Genomic DNA, 13,453 nt, shown 5'->3' on the forward strand with positions numbered 1-13,453 from the left:
TGCCCTGCCAGCACTTTAAGGTTGATCATGTCCAAAACAAAATACATTTCCCCCATACTCCCTTTGTCTAATATAAGCAAGTACCAGCTCATCCTCCTGATTTCCTTAAAGCTATCAATGGCCCCAACAATATAGCAATATTTAAGTTCCAAAACTACCCTAATATTAAGGAAGCAGAAGGAATCTTTCAGTTCATCCAATCCTAGCTTCAGGAATTTCCTCTACAAAAGGGGTTCTTATCCTTTGGCTAAGATCTCTGAACCTTTGGCTAACAACATCTTTAATCTTCCTACTATAGACAAAAGGTATGCACATGTTTCCCCCACCCCTGGGACAATATCCCTGGCTTTAGAACTCAAAAGAGTTTGAACAGCATGACCTAGGCTCAACAGTGCCTCGTCTCTCTTCCATAATAGTCACACCCACATTATTAACAAATTCTGTCCATTCAACCTTCCGGATCCCTCCGAAGCAAACCTATTTCTACCTTCCCACTGTCATTGACTTATATCATACCAATGTCTTCTGAATTCCTTTAGCTGTGAGGGCAAGAGACTCTTCCAGGGAGCAATGGGTCTGATCTGTCACTGACAGAAAGGCAGCTGTGGCTTGATCATGCATGAACACCCATGACATGATCAGGTAGGTCGCGGAGATTAAAAAACAGGATCAAAACCAAGTCAGTTGGAAGAACTTTAAATTAAAAACTTTAATTAAAAAACAGGATCAACCAAGTCAGTTGGAAGAACTAGTGCTGTGGCCAGACTCTACCAGATGGCATCAGATCTTAGTGGTTTGAGTCACCACTGGGGTTCCTGCTAGTGGATCTCAGTGCCCTGAGAAGAGCCTGGCTGTGACCCCTTTGTGCGGACCCTCAACATTCCCTGCCCAGGTACCTACAGTAGACACGCTGCCAGTCTTGGTTTCCCTCGGCTATACTTTGTCCCATCCAACAACATGCCAACAACCATCATTTACACAAGATGGTTCTTGGTATCCTCTAGTTGGATTAAAGATTCAGTTTAAGGATGTGTCCTACAGGTCTGAGTAGAGGTTTTTGGCCTCCAGAGTCTGATGATTTCTTTCAGGCCTAACTTTTTCTAGGGCTGGTAACAGTTTTCTGGAAACTGGACTTTGGGCTAATGCCTTGATAACTGACTACCCATTCCCTAGTTTTCTGTCTTCAGTGCATCCTGAAGACCTCTGTTTGGTTAAATGTCTTTCTTCATATATACACTGTCACTCCCCTTCTTACTTATTCTTATGGGTGCCCCTCAGCCAAGAAATAAAATAAAAATTTTCTAACTTTGAATTAAAGACTTCTTTAAGATCTTCCATCAAAACTACCATTATATCCTATCTTCCGTACTACTGTACTCATAACTAACACTCTAGAAAAGGGTTATCAGGGCACTTGTCTGTCTCAGTCAATAGAGCATGCAATCCTTGATCTTGGAATCATGAGCTTGAGTCCCACATTGGGGGAAGAGTTTACTTAAAAAAAAAAAAAATAAGGAAGGCAAAAGGGGACATCAGAGCTTTTGATCCCTTTGTTTAGTCATTTACCTTATACTTTCAAAAGGACAATTTCAATCAAAAAATAAGAGTACCCACACTCTGAAACAGTCTCCTACTCAAGCATGTCAATGCATATTAACAAAGGTGATAGAATGGCCATGAATGATGTAAAGTACTTAAGTTGTCAGACCTCTCAGCCCATAGAAGTCCTAATTTTCATTCATGACCCTCTTTATCAGAACCCCAACCCACTCCATGCGAACCTGAGCAGGCAGGTGACAAGTCACTACTCCTTAGGTCAGACATTGAAACTGAAAAATGGCCCCAGATTGCTACAAAAGAGACCAAACTGTTCTCTGTACACTATTTTGGCCCTGATGCAAATTCCTATACTGGCATCCTGCCATCTTCTCATTTCTACAAAGATTTAAGCTGCTTGAGAAATATTGATGTTTCTCAAGGCAAAGAGATGATGGGACCCTCTACTACGTGTCCCTCAAGCAAGAACTGTTAATTCTGACATCAAACCCTTCAGCTGCTTGCTGTAAAACTCCCTCTGTTTTACACCAGTGCTATAACTGAAACCATTTGATGTGTTTCTCCCTCACACTGCTCACTAGTCAGAGTCCAAATTGCTTCATTTCATTAATTTCTTTATCTCTACCCACTGCTGTAACCTGAATCAAATCTGAGAGAATATTGAGTATTTAGTTGTTCATGTTATTCATCAAAATGCCTACTTGGAGCACGGGGTGTGGTGCAAAAATAATGAATACTGTTATGCTGGAAATAAAAATAAAAAAAAAAAAAAAAACTGAATGGCTCTGACTAAAAAAAAAAAAAAAAAAAAAATGCCTACTTGGAAAAAAGAAGCTCAGTGCTGGGAGAAACGAGGCTCAGTTGCCACATCTCTTTAGAGAAAATACTAAAACTCCCAGAATTTAGACCTTGACAATACACCACTTCCTCACGCTTCCAGCTCAATAAGGATTCAGGGAGCTCATGAATGGAAGGTTGCTGATTTTTACACAAACTGTCTTGGGAATTAATTTTAAGATAATATTCAGTAATTACACAAGGACATATATTTTGAAGACAAATTTACTTAAAACAATGAACATACTCATTTAAATCTGGGAAATGGTGGATCTAATGGTAATGCAATATGTAATATCTCAAAAATATAATTAAAACCCTTTCATAGCACATATTGATATAATACCTTGAAAGTTCCCTTTAAAATTCTGTGAAACAAAGTAGAGAGGGGAAGAAAAAAGAAAGGGAAGGAGGGAGAGTGGGGGGAAAAAAGGGAAGAAGGGAAGTAGGAAATGAGAGGAAAGGGAAGGAAGGAAGGAGAGAGAGGGGAATAAAAAAATTCACATCTCCAGGGGGAAGGGTGGGGGATGGGTGAAACAGGGGATGGGAATTAAAGAGTACTCTTGTCATGATGAATACTAGGTGATTAAAATTAAAGAGGGACGCCTGGGGGGCTCAGTTGGTTAAGCAACTGCCTTTGGCTCAGGTTATGATCTTGGAGTCCCAGGATCGAGTCCCACATAGGGCTCCCCGTTCAGCAAGAAGTCTGCCTCTCCCTTTGACCCTCTCCCCTCTGATGCACGTGCTCTCTCTCTCTCTCTCTCTCTCTCTCAAATAAATAAATAAATAAAATCTTTTTAAAAATTAAAGGAGGAGGAGGAAGAGGATAGAAGAAGAGCAGGAGGAGAGGCACAGAAAGCCTGTGAGATACAACCAAGTTTCTAGTTCTTGATCAGGCCATTGGTAGCATGAGTGTGTTCTCTTTGTGAAAATTCATCTAACTATATACTTAGGATTTGCCCATGTTTTTGCACCTGTGATACTTTAACAAAAAGTTTTCTTTTAAAAAGTTTTTTTAAAAGTATTCAACTGAGAAAAGTAGAAATGCAATATAAAATCATCCCCTTGGCGATATTTCTATATATGAAAAAAAAATTACATTTCTAATCACACATTAATAGCGAGCAGAATGCTTTATTAATCACATAGAAAAATAGATCAATTTATCATCGTTTGTGATTTTTCCTGTGCAATTGAAACAGTAAATGATTTTGTCTGCATTGATCATGGCCAGGGGAAAGCTACTAGAATCTTTCTTTCTATAAATTTTTTTAATAAAACTAGGGAAAAGGCAGGGTATTTGGAATGCTAAATCAAAGCTTTCTAACTCAAAGATCCTAAGTTTGAAACTCATCACATTTGTGATTCTCCCAAAATACTGTCAGAAGTTGGGCTCTTTTCCTAACATTTCCAGGTATGCTCTAATGATACAATTACAAGGTTCTCTGGATTCTGAATTTAAAACTTGTACTCCGGAGAAGAAACTTGAGTTTTTCATCTGTTTGCTACTATAGAATAAATAGAATTTATTCATTCAGTCTTATTTCTTAGCAATAACAAGAAATACATCTAATATGTGCCTTGTCCTCTGTCAGGCACTCGGTACTCTTTATTGTGTGAAAAATAATCATCATATGTGTTTTGAAGTATTTCATGTGAACTACAAATAAATAAAAGGTAATAATAAATATCTGTAAGTATACAGATAAAATAAAGCTATTAAGAAGTACATGAAAGGACTAAAAGAATACAAGTTACCATTTCTTCCTGTAAATCTTGGTACATTTTCAGGGAATCTGTATTTGCAGGACTTTGGAGGAAAAAATCAAAACTTGACAAAAGTTTCCTAGTTTCTTTTGAGTGTCATAGATAGGGATGTTGGGAATGAAAAAAAGGGGAAAAACAGATTGCACACAAGAAGTCACTTTGGGATGCGGGCTTCTCCATGATGGTTCATATGCTTTGTTTGCTCACTAAATAGTATATTGGAAATAATCTGAAGACGTTGTTTTTAAAAAGTTTTGCTAGATCCCTAAAATGTTCTCTCTTATTTGGCTTTCATAATCAATATTTACTAAAACATTTTTGGTCATAAAGGAAGCCTTCTTTTGTGCTGACAGTGAACTGTGATTGGTAGAGAAATATACTAAAATGTTAATGTTGGTGATGGGTATTTTTTTTCCTTCTATAAACATTTTCCATATTAAATTATCCAAATTGGACATGTATATAACTCTTAAGAGAGTTATAAATATATGATAAAACCCCGCATTGAATGCTACATATGGAGCAAAGGGTAAGAGCGAAGGTAAAAGGGTAAGAGAGACTTTGGATTAAAAAAAAAAAAAAAACCAACAATTAGTGATGATTTACTTTTGTTGAGTGGAACCGCAAATAGTTTTGCTTTCTTTTCATTTTGCCAACATTCCTATAGTGAGAAGTTATTACCTTTATCATGGCAAGGTGGTACGGGAAGCAAGTCCTCCATTTTCTTTTTAAAATAATATTTAAAATATAAAATAACCCAGATGGAGAGGTTAACCTTGGGTAGCTAGGACACACTTGAGAGAAGTAATGAAGAGTCAGCCCTGGTTTGGACGTCTGATGATTCAAGTTGCAAAGGAAGCTCAAGTCTCCAAGACAGAGAATACACAATACTTTGGGTGGGGGAATGGCCTCCAGTACATTGACTAGTTATATAGCCTTTCAAGGATTCTCAGGATTTTTGAAAACCAAAATGCTTTTCCCTACCAGAGAATTTTTGAAATAGACAAACATCAACCTGTCTCTCCTCCATTAGGGGGGCTTTCCAAGCATATCATAGGAAAATTATAGCAAGTGGCCTCTGATGGAGAGTCCTGTTAACACTCCCCTCCCCCATGAGTCATTCAGGCATTCATCACACCCACAGACCCTCTACTCACACTGGTTTATGAGTGTGACTGAAGGCTTCCTGGAGCCTCTCCTCATCCACTGAGCTAAAGCCTCTCAGAAACCACACTCAGCTCCAAGCACAGCCTGTACAACAGCCTTTGGCCTCAAGGACTCAGAGACTGTTCTCGGTGATCACAGAATTAGTCAACAGGAACTTGACCTTGTTGGGCGAGTTTTCCAGGCTTCTCATCTCTCGATTCCAGAAAGCTATTATGAGAGATACACAAAACCTATACAAGTACTGCTGCAAGCAAAGAGAAAATCATAAATGTTAGAGAAAGCTTGAGGCCATTTCAAATGCCAAAAATACTCAGCCTTTTCAGTCAATGCAATTATTCAGTTATATTCTTTCATTCAAGTCAAGCAGTTCACCTAAAGAAATAATATGGATGTGAATACATTCTACATTGTAATACACAAGAGATAGTAAATGGATTCTTTTTAGAACCTTAGAAATCTGCAATTAATTACTCCTATAATATATGCCAGTTTCAGAAAATTATGATGTCTAAAAATCTTCACTGGAAGAACTTCCAATCTATATTATTTCTTACATTTGAAATTTCAGATTGTTTATGCAATATAATATGCAATATAATCTTTTAATAGTCTTACTTAGAATAAGTGTTCCATTAAAAAATTATCCTTTCAGTTTCTGAGTTTAAGTTTAATCATCTTATAATTATATTAAAATGTTCTAAAAGCATTTTAATCTAATATCTGATTTCATGGAATCCATTTTTTATTCTACACAAATTGAGTCTTAACTAATTTCAGAAAGAAATATCTGTCTGTAAATTAGCCCTCAAAATAAAAGCCATAAGCCACTAGATGATGGCTGTCTTGTGGGCAGATGGAATTTATTTATGAAAGAAGTCTGGTGGTCAAGCCCTAAAGACCTAAAACAAGGGTATAAGATTTCTAATAATTGAAATGAAAAATTCATTAATTAAGGTATTAACGGAACTAAGGCATTGGGGAATGAAGTGTTCTTTAATGAGATTTAGAAAGACTTGTTCTAGAATATATGGTTTTCCAGAATAGAATTTGTGTCCTCTTGTGGGATTTTGAATGGTCAATACCTTATCAGGGAAAAGAAGTCAATGGAGAAATGATAATGAGAACACTCTGACCTGAAGAATGCAGGGTATGGGCACCACAGGAGAACTGAGCATTTATCCCAGTGTATCAACATTTTTTGGTAGAGGAAAGGTGGAGAACAGTTCTTGGCATGTGGTAAGTACCATGTAAGTGTTTATTATTATTAACAGGTCAGAACACAGGAAAAATGTGGTGAGCAGCACATGGGACATCACTCCAAGTGATACCATATATATTGAGCTAACTATTCTAGCTACAGTTAGGGCAAGCCTTGGAGTAAAGGATTAAAAAAAAAAGTTATTGATTTGGGCATGGTTCATTGTCTATCTGAACATAAAGCAAACTTAATTCTTAACAATTTTTTTTTGCCTGATTTAAATTTGTCATTGTTAACTGATTGAAGAGCATAAATGAAAGGGCATATGGGTTAATACACATTCTCATTGAAGGCGTGATTCAGTTGAAGTCACGGTTATTTCCTCTAATCTTGAGGTATTGCTGTATACTTAAGGATGAGTGATTCTAACCCCCAGAGCCACAGCAAGAGCCCAAAAGAAGATTTTGAATTTAACAGTGAGGCTAGAGGACACAAAGGGCCTGAGGGTGGGAGACAGAAAATTGGAGAAAACAAGTAGGTTGGGCCAAGGATTTGCTTTTAAAGGTAACTTCTGACTCAATCTGATTATATGTGATGTGACCATAAAAGAGCGAGGATGATTTGCAATTAGAATCAGGATGCATGAAGTTCACTTTATGTTCACATTTCTTTGAATGATATTAAATATATTTATTGCTCTTTCCACTCTATAAAAGGGCAAGGGACCTATTTTTTATGAACCTGCTTAAAAATATATAAAAATCTGGGGCACCTGGGTGGCTCAGTGGGTTAAAGCCTCTGCCTTCAGCTCAGATCATGGTCTCAGGGTCCTGGGATCAAGCCCCACATGGGGCTCTCTGCTCAGCGGGGAGCCTGCTTCCTCCTCTCTCTGACTGCCTCTCTGCCTACTTGTAATCTCTGTCTGTCAAATAAATAAATAAAAATATATAAATAAAAAATATATATGTAAAAATCCAAGACAGCTTTCTTGGTGTGGGAGCGGTTTTATGGCAGTTGAATAGAGATCATCGCTCCAGTGGAAGTTCCGCACACAGGAAAGGGTGAAATATCTACTGAGGACATATGTAATATAAAACAAATGCTCTCTTATATGTTATAGTCCTCAAAACTATTGATGAATTTAAGAAAGTTGAAGTAACATTTATTCCTGCCTACGGCTGGATATATATCTGAATATTTTAATAACAGTTAAATAGACAAACTTTAGGAGGATTCTAAAGCAGGGCACTGGTCAATAACTTTTAGGAGTACTTGGAATTTTGAAGAAAACTTAAAATAAATGCTAGTGCTAAGAGAAAATGACAGACTTTTTAAAGGAGAATTATCAAGCTCAAGGAAATACAGTCTAAAGACAAGTTTTGATTTACAAAACAATTTTTTGTAGGTCAATTTTATTATTTCAACAGTAAAAAGAGTGGGGTAATTAGTTTTATGTCTCAGCGTGGCTGTGCCATCAGTTGCCCAGATATTTGGTCAAACATTATGCTAGGTATATCCGTGAGGGTGGTTTAAAATGAGATTCACATTTGATTCAATAGACTAAGTAAAGCAGATTGCTCTCCATAATGTGGGTGGGCCTCATCCAATTAGTTGGACACCTCACACAAGTAAAAGAGAACTCCTCCCACTTAATTGCCTTGAACCAAGATACTATTCTTTTCCTGCCTTCAGACTCCAGCTAAAACAGCAGCTTTTCTTAAGTCCTAGCAACTTTAGATTTTTAGACTTCTCAGTCTCCATAACTGCATGACTCAATTTTTCATAAAGAAGAAACAAACAAACATATTGGTTCTGTTTCTCTGGAAAACCCTAATGCAAAGTAGGATTCCCACAATCCTGATGGGCACATTGAACATTTGTCCAGACGAATGACAAATCAGGTGATCTAGCCCAATGCCTTAACTGTGCCAGCATTTAACTTATTTCTTGAATGTATGAATTTGAATATTTGAATAAATAAAAACTTGAATGCACAAATAAATAAATGACTGAATGTTAGAATTGTCAAGTGTTTTTTATGAATAAAAATGTCTCTCCATGGGGTGCCTGGGTGGCTCAGTGGATGAAAGCCTCTGCCTTCGGCTCAGGTCATGATCCTAGGGTCCTGGGATCAAGCCCTCATCAGGCTCTCTGCTTGGCAGGGAGCCTGCTTCCCATCCTCTCTCTCTCTCTCTGTGCCTCTCTGCCTACTTGTGATCTCAGTCTATCAAATAAATAAATAAAATCCTAAAAAAAAAAAAAGTCTCTCCAATCATTCAGGACTGAGAGTTTTTCAAAAACAAGTGCTCAGATGGCTAGTTTCTGTAAAGCAACTCCAAATGAAACAGAAAGATTTCAAAAACAAGTGCTCAGATGGCTAGTTTCTTTCCTATACAATGTAAAGCAACTCCAAATGAACCAGAAAGATTTCTGAAAACTGAAAGATTTCTGGAAACTTGATATGTCCGTGTGGACCAAATACCCAGTTGAAAACTGACCAGTACAGACTATCTTTCAGATTCCTTATGTCAAGTAAAACCAGCCAATGTGTTTCCACAAATAAATGAGTTTCAAAGGCAACATTATTCAAAGCCTTCACCTGTTAGACACTTTGTGCACTCTATACTTTGCTGAAGCAAAGCTGATCACCACTGCTTTCTTGCAACCTCTCCTCTCCTACAATAGACACCCATCTCTTAAAATCTAAGTGGCTGAAACAAATGGAAAATTCAAACACACACAGACCCAAGACTCGTATCCTTTCATTCGTACTAGAAATCTAGGGGGAAATGACATTCTTTGTCTGAAAAATAAAATAAAAAATCAGGTAGAAAGGCACACCCCTTTCTCTAACTCTGTTGAGAGTCTCTATTTGTTAAAAAAAAAAAAGTGTTAGAAATGGGGATTTTTTTTAATAAGGTAACTGAACATATATCTAAAAAGATTCATCTTAAAGTAATTGAGCCTTAAATCTATGTCTGTGATCTTGGCTAAGATCATGTGTAGTGTCAACTAATCTTTTTAAAACAGTGCTCTAAGGAAGTTATTATTGTCTTCATAATGAAATTAATATTCAAGTGGGTTTCATAATTTGCCCCTATCCATACTTATTGGGTGTCAGGGCCCAAATTCATCCTATCTCTTTGACTCATGAAAATTCAACTCCATCATTCTGACTTTAAATATAATTATATGGACAACTCATAGTTAGCCACTCCATGAAGTTCTGGCCAAAGGCAGCAGTGATTTTGGTTATCACAGACACTACTACAGACATTAAACTGAAACCTACTGAGAGACATTCTGGGTAAGATGGTTTGAAAAGTCTATGCCTAGAATTTTCTAATGCTCCTGATAAAAGCCCTGATACCTGGATTCTTGGTATGTTATCCTATGTGAATGTGTCCAAACTGCAGTACTAATATCAGATACACTCGGGGAGAATTCAAGAGGCCTTCCCTCTTTTATATATCATGTATCTGAGTTGGAAAGAGAACAGAAAAATGAAGTCCTGACCTTTTAAAATATGTGTTTGACCTACTTCACTCAGTTCAGACAGAGGTATGCTGGCTATCATACTACTCTATAATTTATCTTCTCCAGAAACAAATCCAGACCATCACATAACTCTGGGGTGACTCTCTATATTGCACACACACATACAACACACAAACTCATTGCACAACCCTTTCATTATTTCATTGTCTAAGTGTGTTCTCTCCAACTAGAAGACACTTGCAGAAATGTCAAGCAATTACTGACTTCTGAGTCTTTGTTAACAAAACAATGAAATAAGCCACAATTTCCTGTCCCTAGCACTTCACCACATGATGTTGGTGCAGTGCCTAGTCATGAAATGCCAGATGGCCCAGAGACATCAATTGTTCAAGAATAACATCATACACACTTTGAATAGAAGTGTATTTTAACAACATCCCTGCTGCTATCATGGGGGCAAGAAGTCCTATAGCTATACTCACACTTGGGCTTTTACAACTAGTATAGATGACAAGCTTCTCTAGAAACTCTCCTGGGGATTGTACTACCCTTAGCCATGCATCCTTGTGGTATCACTGGAGGTTTATGTCCAAAGCCTAGAATCAAATATTTATATGGATATTTAGAAAAGTAATATTGAATACTTATGACATGAATCATCACCTTGCCAATCCCCAGTTTCATTGCGCTGTGTCATTGAAAATATTGATGCTAGAACATGGAATCCTACAGGTATCTCTGAAGGGTGCTAACCTATCCTGAGGTTGGTTTGGAGATAATATCTAGTACAGAAACTGCCTGGGAAACAAAAGCAATTACAAACCCATGAAACTCTCCTTAGATCTCAAAAATTAAATGGAATTCATCCTGATATTTTGTCAATTCTGCAAATATCAGAAACTTATTTCCATGAAGGCATTGACTAAAAGTGAAAATCTACCAACCTGTTAATTGATTTTTATAGTGAATAAAATTTTAAGTAAGTAAAAATATATATGCTATCCCACTTTGCACAAAACTGCAAAAAATAATTTTATGCCCTTGGGAAGTAAACAATAACCCTGGGCAAAAGTCAATATCAACATTTCCAGACTTTGCCAACAGAAGAAAGTCTGGATTGTGGTCATTTCCTTTGCAAAAATGAGCTATAAAACCCATATAGCCATCTAAAAATGTGGTCACTATCATCTCAGAATTGTGATCACCAAACGTTAACATTTCTGCCAACCAATCTGAATTATTTGTCCACATTGTTTGGAGAGTAAAAATAATGAAAACAGGGGCACCTGGGTGGCTCAGTGGGTTAAGCCTCTGCCTTCAGCTCAGGTCATGATCCCAGGGCCCAGGGATCGAGCCCCACATCAGGCTCTCTGCTCAGCAGGGAGCCTGCTTACCACCCCACCCCCGCCTCTCTGCCTGCCTCTCTGCCTACTTGTGATCTCTGTCTGTCAAATAAATAAATAAAATATTAAAAAATAATAATGATAATAAAAACATACTGAAGTTCAATTTGACCAGAGGACACTGGTCACATTTAAATAATCAATGTAGGGCCTTTCTCAATATACTTTTTAAAAGTTATATACCAAATTCTAAGGTAATGCAATGGGTTGTCATTATCACAGAATATTGAAATATAGATGGATTTTTCTTTAAATCCACTTTCCCTTTCCACTTTCTCACCTAATTCAGGCAAATAGTCTATTCTAGTTATTTCCTGAGGATGTGGGTGTGCCGGGGTAGGGTGGAAAACAGAAGCTTCCTATGAGTCCCTGGTTTATTTCTCCAAATCCTAATGCCATACATAAAATGGTTATTTGGGGTGGGGGAAGGAATCTGGGGAAGCTATCAAAAATTATAAAGGGAGAGATTTTCCCTGAATATGAGAAAAATAGTCTACTAGGTTGGGGGAGAACAAAAGAAAGACAAAGTAGGGTGGTGTAGAGAGACCAGTGAGGGGGTGCCTGGCTGGCTCAGTGGGTTAAAGCCTCTGCCTTCGGCTCAGGTCATGATCCCAGAGTCCTGGGATCGAGCCCTGCATCGGGCTCTCTGCTCCGTGGGGAACCTGCTTCCCCCTCTCTCTCTGCCTGCCTCTCTGCCTACTTGAGATCTCTGTCTGTCAAATAAATAAATAAAATCTTTTAAAAAATTTTTTTAAAAATTTAAAAAAAAAAAAAAAAGAACTTCAGTGAGGAGGCAAGATCCTGATATGGTTTAGGAGACAGAGAATAAATGTGGGTATTGCCCTTTTTCCTAGATCATAAACCTATAGAATTGGTAGAGTCACAAATTAGACATCAAGGTAAATGAAGCCATCGATATGTCCCAGAAGTCCCTTACCAGGGAATAGCGTAAAAGCTTTAGAATGATGGTTCCGTTTTCAAGCCTGACATGAAAATGTCAGAGAGACCCACTGGACCTGAAGCCCTAGGTAGACAAGAATGAGAGTTGTCTCAGTAGTTTATTGTACAGATCATGGAGCAGGGACTAAATGGAACCATGAATTGATCAGCAAATATCTGTGTGGACAGATGACTCAAAAACAAGATGGGTCATACAATATCTTGAAATCACATACATCCCCCACACCCGGGGAATAGAGAGACAGCTTAAATGTCTGATGTCCAAAGAAACTAAAAATTCAAAGAGATCTTGCAGATGACCACCCCCACCGCCGGATCTGCCCCTGCTGCCCAACCATGGTCAATCCCACTGTGTTCTTCAACATCACTATTGAGGGCAAGCCTTTGTGCTCCATCTCCTTCCAACTGTTTGCAAAGTTCCAAAAACAGCAGAAAACTTTTGTGCTCTGAACACTGGGGAGAAAGGATTTCATTATAAAGGTTCCTGCTTTCACAGGATTATTCCAGGACTTCTGTGCCAGGGTGATAACTTCACGTGCCATAATGGCACTGGCAGCAAGTTCATCTATGGGGAGAAATTTGATGATGAGAATTTCATCCTGAAGCACATGGGTCCTGGAATCTTACACATGGCAAATGTTAATGGTTCCCAGCTTTTCATTTGTACTGCCAAGACTGAGTGGTTGGATGGCGAGTACGTGGTCTTTGGCGGTGAGACAGGGCATGAATATTGTGGAACCCATGGAGTGCTTTGGGTCCAGGAATGGCAAGACTAACAAGATCACCACTGCTGACCGTGGACAAATCTAGTAAATTTGACTTTTGTTTTATCTTAACTACCAGATTATTCCTTCTGTAACTCAGGATAGCACCCTTTTGCCCCATCTGCTCAAAATAGTCTATAATCTTTGTGTTCTCGCTGTACTTCCATTGGTTCATATTTTCCTACTGTCCTCTAGTCTAGCTGGATTGAAGAGTTACATTTATGATTTTGAGATAAAAATTCATACAATAAAATAAAGATAAACAAGAACAACAAAAGATTTGAAGAAAAATTTAGTTGATT

At 37.9% G+C, this 13,453-nt stretch overlaps 1 pseudogene; it reads left to right on the forward strand.

The window, feature by feature from the left end:
- The first annotated feature begins 12,723 nt into the window (after nucleotides 1-12,723).
- LOC116596055 lies at nucleotides 12,724-13,197 on the forward strand (annotated as a pseudogene).
- Nucleotides 13,198-13,453: the final 256 nt, after the last annotated feature.

Source organism: Mustela erminea, chromosome 1, assembly GCF_009829155.1.
Source record: "Mustela erminea isolate mMusErm1 chromosome 1, mMusErm1.Pri, whole genome shotgun sequence".
NCBI lineage: Eukaryota > Metazoa > Chordata > Mammalia > Carnivora > Mustelidae > Mustela > Mustela erminea.